At 34.8% G+C, this 10,460-nt stretch overlaps 1 pseudogene; it reads right to left on the reverse strand.

Moving 5' to 3' along the window:
• Window positions 1-370: 370 nt before the first annotated feature.
• Window positions 371-2,393, reverse strand: LOC125840841 (F-box/kelch-repeat protein SKIP11-like; annotated as a pseudogene).
• Between the last annotated feature and the right edge of the window lie 8,067 nt (window positions 2,394-10,460).

Here is a 10,460-nt window from a genome sequence, read left to right on the forward strand (position 1 = left end):
TATGAATGCGGATGAATGCCCCTAGATGTTTGTTTGGTTCTGCCAGCCTTGGGGAGATTTCTATTTTAGCTGGTGGTTGTGACTCACGAGACAATATCCTTAGGAACATGGAAAAGTTTATTGAGCATGAACAAGCCACATAAAAAGTGTTCTGGAGTATTCATGAATGGAATGTTTAATGTGATAGGAGGCATTGAAGGAGCTAAATCAGAGTGGTTGACTAGTGAGAAGGAATATGATCTGGAAACAAGAACATGGACTCAAATCCAACGCATGTCTCCTAATGCATATAAGAATGATACACACGCTACATATGGAGAACCTCATTTGGTGGATGTCATAAGTAGCATGTGTATCATTCCTATTTGCATTAGGAGGCATGTTTTGGATTTTCAGTCCATTTTCTCGTTTCCAGATCATATTCCTCCACACAAGTCAACCAGTTTGATTTAGCTCCTCCAATGCCTCCTATCACATAAAACATTCCATCCAAGAATACCCTGAACATTTCTTACGTCACTTGTTCATGCTCAGTAAACTCTTCCATGTTCCTGCATGTTAATTATAAATTTCTGTTTAGCTGAGGATATTGCCTAGTAAGTCACAACCACCAGCTAAAATAGCAATCTCCCCAAGGCTAGCAGAACCAAACAAGCATCTTGGTGCATTCATCCGCATTCCATATGACCAGGTGTTTGTCAATAAACTGGAACGGTGAATGACACGTGACAATATATCCTTTCCAACCACAAGAAGTTCTATGCTAACTGCACAAAACAACTCCTTGTTAGGGAAAAAATCATTCACAGGGACTCATAGTTTGAAAATGCATCCAACGATAGTGATAGGGGTTAAAACATCCCATTAAGACCCTGGCAGGAGAAATAAACCCAATGCTCAATCACACCATTTTGCCATCGCACTCCTGATTTATGAGTCAAAGCTATTATTAAAGATTCCATGGCACTGTAATCTGAGCTAGAGAAAGGAATGAGACAACATATAGACATGTCACACCCAATTGCATGAATAAGAGAGTGTGAATTAGAATTATCCCCAACATGATGTTGATGGCCAACTTCCTGATCAGGGATGCTGAAGAATCATCCAACGATAGAGCCACTTCAACTTTGTTTAAAACATTGTACTAATTTGGCAATATGCATTGCATAAGTTCATTCTCATATCATTAATCAATGGCCCTTTGCCACGCTGAATTTCAATCCTATCAAAATTATAATTCACCCAAATTCATCACTATAATAATAAGAATATTAGAATGTGACTATAACTTAAGAATCGTAGTTGCAATACTCAAATAATTGAATTACAATGGAAATACTGAAATAATAAGTAACTCAGATAGAGAGAAGAATTGGAATGAGAAGCCATTAGACTCTAGAAGAAAAAGAGAGGAACAAATAATTTTCTTCAATTTGCATAACTCTTTTGTGTTAACTCCTAGACATCTTTAACAAAATTATAATGGGGTCTGGATCCCAAATAAAACTCCCCAATATTCTAATCTGCCCGATAATCTGAAATCGATCGATCTCATTCACCCCTTCGAACAATAGGCCCTCATGTACACAGTTTGGTTCACAACATATTTTTGTTAATTTCTCTCTGATGATTCCATGATATCAAATAAGATTTGTCTTCTAACATGTCGTCTGGATCCAATCCTAAAATAAACACCATTTTCACGGCCCTGATATAAACTTGATTCTCAACCATATGCTTTTTCTCACAAGAGGATTTGCAGAAGGAAAAGAGAAGTTGATCGGAATGGACTGAAAAGAACAATATTTTCTACTATATTTATTGAGATTCTACCAAAAGAGCTTATCGGAATTATGAAAGAAGTTGATCACTAAGATATAACTGTCATAGCCAAAGGAGGAAAACTAATTAAAAGGCTTAGAAGAAAGTGCCGAAAGAGCAAGTAATGTAATCTAGATCATTAATTTTTTTTACAAACAAGTAGTCTTCCCTTTATTTCTCTTAATGGCATTCAACACAAGCGTAAAAGGTCAAACCATTAGTTAATTAAAACCTTGATGAATGGTGGATTTCCACTCATTTGAGGACGTTTTAATTCAACTATTAGTGTCCTCAATGCCTTTGTATGTCCTATTTTACTGATATGTTGATATTTTATAGCTATGACGGCTAAAGGACAATGTAAGGATGAATCTATGAAAAAAGGCCTAAACATTGAAAAGAGTGTAAACTCTAAGCTAGTAGTCACCTAACCAGAAGGGTGGATAGCCCAAAAAGTCATACATAGCCTGTAGTGAGAGTGTGTATGTTTGAAAATATTCAAGGCATGTTGGCAAACCAAAGTGGAATTGGAGATTCGCCGAAGTTATTGGGTGAGCTACAACTTCCATTGCCGAAGGTGATAGACTCCTGAGTTAAATTGAGGGTTGAATGGGCGAACAAGGATGTAATTGGCAATTCTCTGAATGTGAAAGACCGACTTGATCAAGTTCCCCAATTGCAGTTCAAACACCTGAACCTAAAACAAATTAAGGATGAGGTGAAGAGCAAATATCGATCCGACGAAATAGAATAGTTAGCCTAACTAACGTCACCAAACAAGTCACCTATGGAATTTCAAAATAATTTTTAGGGAAACTATAAATAGCCCAAATGAGAAAGAAAGTTTTGGGATTTTTGACCAACTCTTCTAATTAACAATTGAGGGTTGAAATTTAAGTAGGTGTTGAAGATTGTTGCTTATCATCAACACATTAATGGCTGAAAACATCATTGGTATAATTTCTTTTCGTTTTATGATGCTTCACTAAAATCCCAAAATATAGGGGTTTGATTATGGGGTTGGATGTTGATTTAATTTAGTAGGTGTTGTGTCTTGTTTAATTTTATTGTTGTACATTAATGGATTTGAGTTAATTAGCATGGGATTAATTTGTGGGTTAAGGTTGCAAACTTAATCCTTGTTTAGATCTTCGATTGATGTTTGAAAGAGATCAATTCAAGTGGGTAAATAGCTTGGTGCCTACAATTTAGGTTTGGTTGTTGTAGTTTGCTCAAAAAAGAAATGGTGGTTCAATTTTAATTGACAAATATAGTCTAAAGAGAGATTTTAGTAAGGTATTAGGTTGATTTGTGTTTTACATAGATGAGACTGAATCCACTTCTTACAACAAATTAACTCCATAGAGGATAAGACCAGCCATTAATCTGTGAATAGTAGGAATCAACTACGTAGAGGATCATGAGTAGCCAAAATGACGCAATAAAAGGAATCAACGCGCTGGCTAGTCAAGTAAAATCTAAGCACATATATGAATCCTCTAATGTTCCAGGTAGAAAAGGAGCATGTCAATGACACCTCATAAATCTTAAAAGGTGAAATGGTCTAGTAAACCCTTATATTTGTACGCGTTTGTATTATAGACCCTTCTACTTAACCATTTATCAACTGAACCCTTAGATTCAATCAAAAGAAGATTTTTAAACCGCTCCTACCATGTGTGTAGTTCACTCTTCCTTAAATAGATGACATGTCAAATCCATGTCATATAAATTAATAACATGCCATATTAATCTTCATTAATTTTTATTTTTTAAATAATTAACCAATATTATTAAATAAAAGGTACTAATATAATAAAATTTTAATTTTTTTCTTCAAACTAAAATTTGGGAGTCCACCGTACATCTTCCTCCATTCCCATGGTGAAATCGCCAAGTTTCACCGGAAAAAGTGGTTATCGCCGCCGCCACTCCTCTTGCTAGCGAAATCATATATTCTCTCCTTCACTTGTCTCCATCTCTAACAGATCCTCGCCAGTTTCCTTTATTTCTTCACCACCTCCACAAATTCAGCAATCCGCTGCTACACCATCAACTCCATGCCGGCAAACCTCCTCGCCGCCTCCCGTTTTGTAGAAAAAGGAGCTAGCGCCACCTCTCTCTCGCTCTCACTCCAATCTGATTCAGTGAACTCCGGCAAACATCGTCACTCTCTCCTTCATCGGTGAATCAGTAGACTAAAGGATATGTTAATGCCAATTTTGAGATCTGAATTAGCTGAAAAAGGGATTGGGCGGGGATGATAATAGTTGAAAAAGGGTTGAGTGGGTGAAGAAAAATGTTTTTTATTTTATTTTATTTAGTTTTATTCTTGTATGATTTTAATATTTTTTTTAACTGAAATATGGTACATACTTGCCTTTAACACACGAGTAGATACACTCTCTTTCCAACTCAACTATCTTAATGCCACATCAGCATGGTCAATGGTCAGAGAGGTTTGATATATAATATTGTATTGAGTTTAAGGGTTCCATTGGTAAAATATTAAATATAAGGGTCCAAAATACAAATTCTTACAAGTACAAGGGTCCACCAAACCCTTTTGCCTTCTTAAAATAAGTAAATCTAGTGATCCATGTGGTACAACTCCAGTTAAAGCCAGAGTAGAAGAAAATCTGAGTGAAAACATTGTTCTCCATGAATGATAATGATGAGCCAATGCATGAGCTAGGATCGTACCACAAAACACTTGAGAATAAACAATCAAGGCACTAGCAATAAAATAAAAATCAAACCATGCTACCAAGGATGAGAGTACTAACATGGGATCCAATTGGTCCTCAACCAGGACCTTGGGACAAACAATATAGTCAAAGATAAATGTATCATAGCAAACCTACTGCTAAACAACAAGCAAAGGGACTAGGAAAAGCTACCGAGTAAATCAAAGGGGGAGAAAAACCCAATGGACAATGCCTTACCACAATCATGCTGCTCGAGTCCATGATTGAGCACATCTAGTGCGAACCAATGGCTACTACGACCCACCAAAGTCTCAAGCACCAACACAAGACGAACAACCCAATACAAGCCATACAGGAAGCAATTCACAATTATAAAGGGGATAAAACGCAATCTTAGGCATCTAATGCTCAAACCTAGCCTAAGGCCATTAGTATCAAACCTAACTAGGGTAAATATGCTAATCTTCACCACAAAAAAGGCTACAAGCATAAACTAAGGATATCGACACTTACAAAAGGACCAAATATCCTACGAAATAAAGAAACAATAGAATGAATGGTAGGGGAACTAATACCCAACAAATATAATCCTAAATCACATGCAATCTATACTATACATTATACAAAAATCCCAATCAAGAAAATAAACTGAAGCCTACCTCAAAGCCAATCACGCGTGCCCCGTACCACCGCACATGAGCTATCTCTTATGAGATGCCTTTGAACAATTTCATGCTATAAAATTATTAATCACAATGTCATTACGAACATTTAAACACTAAATTTGCAATAGTTATGAATGGACCCAATTTAATCCATTTCGAACTCTCAAAAACCAACAAAATTCAGTTGAGACACAACCTTCTGAAGCTATCAACGCTAATACAAAAGATGACCATCCTTCGAATGACAAGGTTGCACTGCGCTCGACTCCACTGACCTACTCCAAGCAAGGTACTTCTAAAAAATATCGACACCATAAGCCTACAACCTACTCTCCCATCACAAATTTGAACAAACCACTCAATCTAAGGAAACCCAAAGAGGTAGACGGTGTATCAACGTCGTCAATTGGACAGTAGTAGCCTAAGGGTACCAATTCCTATCACAAACCACGTAAACTATCAAGCAAGTTAAAAGCAAACCTTATCCTGAACAAGAACTAAATCATGGATTCCATGAATTACTTTGACCTCATCATAAAGATGAACCTCTTAGAAAAATCCCATTTTCCAATAGTCTCTAGAGTCTTAAGCCACTGATGAACGCCACTACTCCGACTCAAAATCATAAACTAACCTCAACAGATATCAACACACTCACTGCAAAACAATGAAAGAAGCAACAAGGTAAAATAGGAAATCATACCTCCGAATTTCGGCTAGCCATAACCAAACTCCAAGACCACTCGGATGAAGAAATATCCAAAAAGATCGATCATGCAAAAACACAACTTCACAATTGTGAATAAGAAAAAGGCGTAAGAAGAACCTGGGGAAAGGAAGGTCCTACGAATATCAGATGCTCCGACACTAACCAAAATGGCAAAGTTAACCCTTTAATGAACCCCTAACTCAAATCTCAATCTGAAGAATACAATGTGGGACTAAGCCTATCGCACTCTAGAAATCCCATTACATACTCAAAAATAGATTATGAACCTTATTGGGATCATTCGACCCAACTCTGCCCTATGAAGCACCCGCTGCACCATGAACCACACTTGCATGTGTTGTACCCTAGAAGAAACAAGGAACCTTCTAACACTCAATCTCGAGGAATCGAGGTAGTCAATGATCATATCAAAGCTTGGGTTGATCCTAAGCTCTCTGAATGCTGAAAAACACCTCTGACCTCAATAATCATGCCCGACTAAGGCCTTCTAACCCGACCATGTGCTGAAACTAGGATGGAATATGTTTATGCTCCATTTATGTCCATCGAGTACTTTGTATTCTCCATCTAAGAGAGAGTAGATTCTAAAGTGGTTGTTTTAGAGTTTAATCAAAAGGAAAGTACACAATAAGGAATCAAAGGTAGAATTTCCTAAGAATTCCCTATAGCATCCCAAAGATAGGATACGAACGTCTCTACACTAATACAAAGTACTCTACTGTGCATTTGCTTTCATCCCAACGATGTCGGTCAACCTATAGATCTAATACCAACAACTCACGACCCAATTTCTTGGGTCATGAGGGCACCTACTACACCCAACTAGTAGGTAAGCCTAACCCTTACCTTGGAACCATAGGCAACGAACTACCAAGCGAAAGTTGATAACAAGAAACATAAAGCTTATAACCAAGCAAAGAAAGGGTAATCAACAGAAACGTAATACAAGGAACCATTCGAAGACCTACCATCAGTTAGTAATCAAGTGTCTAATCAAAATAAGAGTACACGAATTTTACAAATACAAAATAAGTATAGGCTGTCTTTGAATACAATATAAAGAATAAGTGTCGCGCCTCATTTTTTGCAAAATGGGTTTGCAATGACGTGACAAATCTTTTAGGATTATTTCTAGTAGTGTCGTCATGTTGTCACGCCCCATTTTTTCACAAAATGGGTTGTTCAACGGTGTGACAACTCTTTAAGGATTTAATTTAAAAGAGAGTCACTACCTAACGAATTAAATGTGTGTTTGGGAACCTAACTAATACTAAATTAATTTTAAAGGGTCAACTAACTAGTGATCAATGTTCAAATTACCTCAAACAGAAGGTGTTAAGAACCTTTTGAGGTCCACAAATGTAGATCCTAGTCGTATCTCATACATTTTTGTGGGGGTTATACATGTGGCAAATAAGGTCACTATTTATTTATTTATTGGTAAATTAAACTAAGTGATAGAGATATAAAATTAATTATAAGACAAGTCGGAAATAAACATGAAAACATAAATAGAGAAGATAATCAAGAAGATAGAATCATTACAAATATATGGGAGAAATATTATTTTAAATTAATTATTTCCCCAAATAAATACAAATAATAAATATAAAAGACAAGAAAAATGAAACTTAAATCTAAAACTATCCTTCTCGGAGCAACGTCTAGCTTATTAATCGGAAGGCAAATTAGAGTTTATCATTTTTTGCTCGAGTCAACTTACATCATTTCTAAAAGGGCCTATCTACCCCTACTCCCTCCTAAGTTCATTTATTATTAAAATCCTAAAGCAAACTAAAGAAATCATAAAACTAGACGTCCTAAAAGGTGTCTCGCGTCCCAACTTAATGCCCAAGAGACATTGGGATAACTCAATGGTAGGTTTTAGACTTAAACAAATCATAAGATTCCTAATTAGACCTTAAACGTCAAGAAAAATAGGTAGGACAAAGACTTAGCACATAAAGTCTTAAATGGGCCTCTAATTTAGCTATTTAGCATGCTTGAAAACACAAATAAGTAGTGAAGGATCATGATAGAGTTGTGTGTGCATACATAATCATATATATAAGTCATAGTGCAAAACTTGAATAATGTGGAAGCAAAGTGAGACAATAGGGACAATTTTAATAGGCAAATTGTAATAAAAGAAATACATTTATGAAAATTTTAGTTATTAGCATGCAAGCTTTTCATAATGCATTAAAACTTATAGGCATGATGTCCATGTGAATTAATATATTGAAAATTGTTTAACAAAGGCATATGGACATGATATCTAATTAATTAACATGATAAATATATTACATAATTCATATAGACATGGTTTTATACAGAGTAATTCAGAAAACTTGACAAAGGCCATTTTAAATATGTTGTGATAAAAATCAAAACGATAATCCTAAATTATGATACCTAACAAAGGGCACATTATAACTAGTTAGGCTTTTAGACTATTTCAACAACACAACAACAAGTTGATTAGCAATTGGAATGAGGGGAGCATGATATAGATTTATTAAAGGTTTTTACTAAGAAGCAATAGTGGCACATTTTCATAATTATAAAAGTATATGTAAGGACTTGATTACACATTGATAGTGGACCATTAAGCCATGCTAAGATTAAGCAATTAATATGCTGATAGTAGACCATTTTTCTTTAAATACTATATGTGAAAGTAAACAATATTAGGTAATATTCATGATAATAATAATAGGAAGAATACTCTTAATTAAACAGAGTCTGTGAAATTACCCTGAAATTGCCTTTAAATTACCATTTAAAATTGGGTCCTAGTAGAGAGTTAGTGGCACATGATTTTATATGTTTAAATGGTTAACACACGTAGGGATATTTATGTACTAATGCCACACATTAATTACGATAGAAGATAAACACAAGTAGCACGTTAGTTCCCCTCCCCCTTAGATAGTCCCCAAATATTTAATATATACAGAGAGTAGAGTTTCGTTACATTATTTTTATAGGTCAAAAGTAACAAGTAATACAAACGAATAAAAATTTAAGCAAAGTTGACTCCATCTGGTAAGCCCCATCCACAGGTTCTCTTAAATATGTCTTTAAACTTCATATTAAACTATAATAATATTGCAGACAGTTATATTCATGTAGTCAAATAAAATAACAATTAATAATCTAAATTTTCAAAACAGAGACTTCACATATCAATCAAACGATATGAAAAGGTGAAACATATCTAATACTAGGCAAAAGTAAAAGAAAACTCACTTGGACGCTTCCTTTAAAGTTAATATAAATTTGTGCAAGAAACCTTAAAGTAATACTATACTATATGCAAGTGTTAAACTTATTCTAGTAAGAATTACTAACTGGATACGTAGATAAGTTACTAAGCAACGCAAAACTTGTATGAAAACTCGAAGCCAAACCTCGTGTAGTAGCCAAAATGAAGAAACTTCTTTCAGTAATACGCCAGAATCTTTAGTGCTTTTGAGAGTATGCTCAAATGAGAAAGTAAAAATGTGTTCTCATGTCTAGAGTGTAAAAAAGTCTCCAAAGAAGAGCAGTAGGCCATGCTTATATATAAAAGACTATAGTCAATCATAGACATAATGAGAGAAATCTGGAAAAAATCAATCAAAGAAAAATTTATCCTATTAAGATGAGCAAAATCAGTTCAAGCCAAAAATTAGATCAGTGTTACTATAAATAGGTTAAGAAATTCGCCCAAATAAATCAATTAATCCTGCCATATTTTACCAAGAATAGCACGAGTAAATCTCATGCTTATGAATAGAAAGCAGTAAATCATAATTAAGGAAAAGAAAGCATATTAAAATTTACCAAAATCATATATGTACGAAACTAAAATTTAATAAGGAAGACATAACATCAATAGTTGTCCAAACATGTTGTTACTGTCAAAAGGAAAGACTTAAGCTTATTAAAGGGACCAAAGAGTACCCAAATATTAAGTTCTTAACATAATCATTCTTTTAAAAGTGACAACCTTACCACAATTAACTTAAATTACGGAAATATTCTAAATCAACCAATGCGATGGAACTAAATGGAAGAGTGGAGCACGATAATATCAATTACATATCAAAGTTACCTAAAATAACCAAATACTAACAATATTTCTAAGCATTTGAGAATCAACAAAAGCAAATCACTATATCAACTCGAATTTCAAAGGGAACAAATCAATAACAACACATCTAATGGATTATTAGAACATCATTTGAATGGAGCCAAAACCGAGAAATAGCAGATTGGTCATAGATGAACACCAATTATACAAATTCTCAAGAATCAAAGTTTCAACACAAAAAGCCTAAAAACTTAAATAGTAATGAACAAGATAAATCAATGAATCTCAAACTTAACGAATCAAAAGCAGAGAATTGGAGGGAAGAGGTGGCACTTAGGTTAGAGGAACATACCTAGGACATTCCTAAAAACGATCTGTCTTAAACAAAATGGATTCGTGAATCTTCCGATCGATCTAGTTACACTCATTATGGTGCCGTAATTACTGGTGGAAAA

This window comes from Solanum verrucosum, unplaced genomic scaffold (genome assembly GCF_900185275.1).
Source record: "Solanum verrucosum unplaced genomic scaffold, falcon-dt-bn FXZP01000194.1, whole genome shotgun sequence".
Classification (NCBI taxonomy): Eukaryota; Viridiplantae; Streptophyta; class Magnoliopsida; order Solanales; family Solanaceae; genus Solanum; species Solanum verrucosum.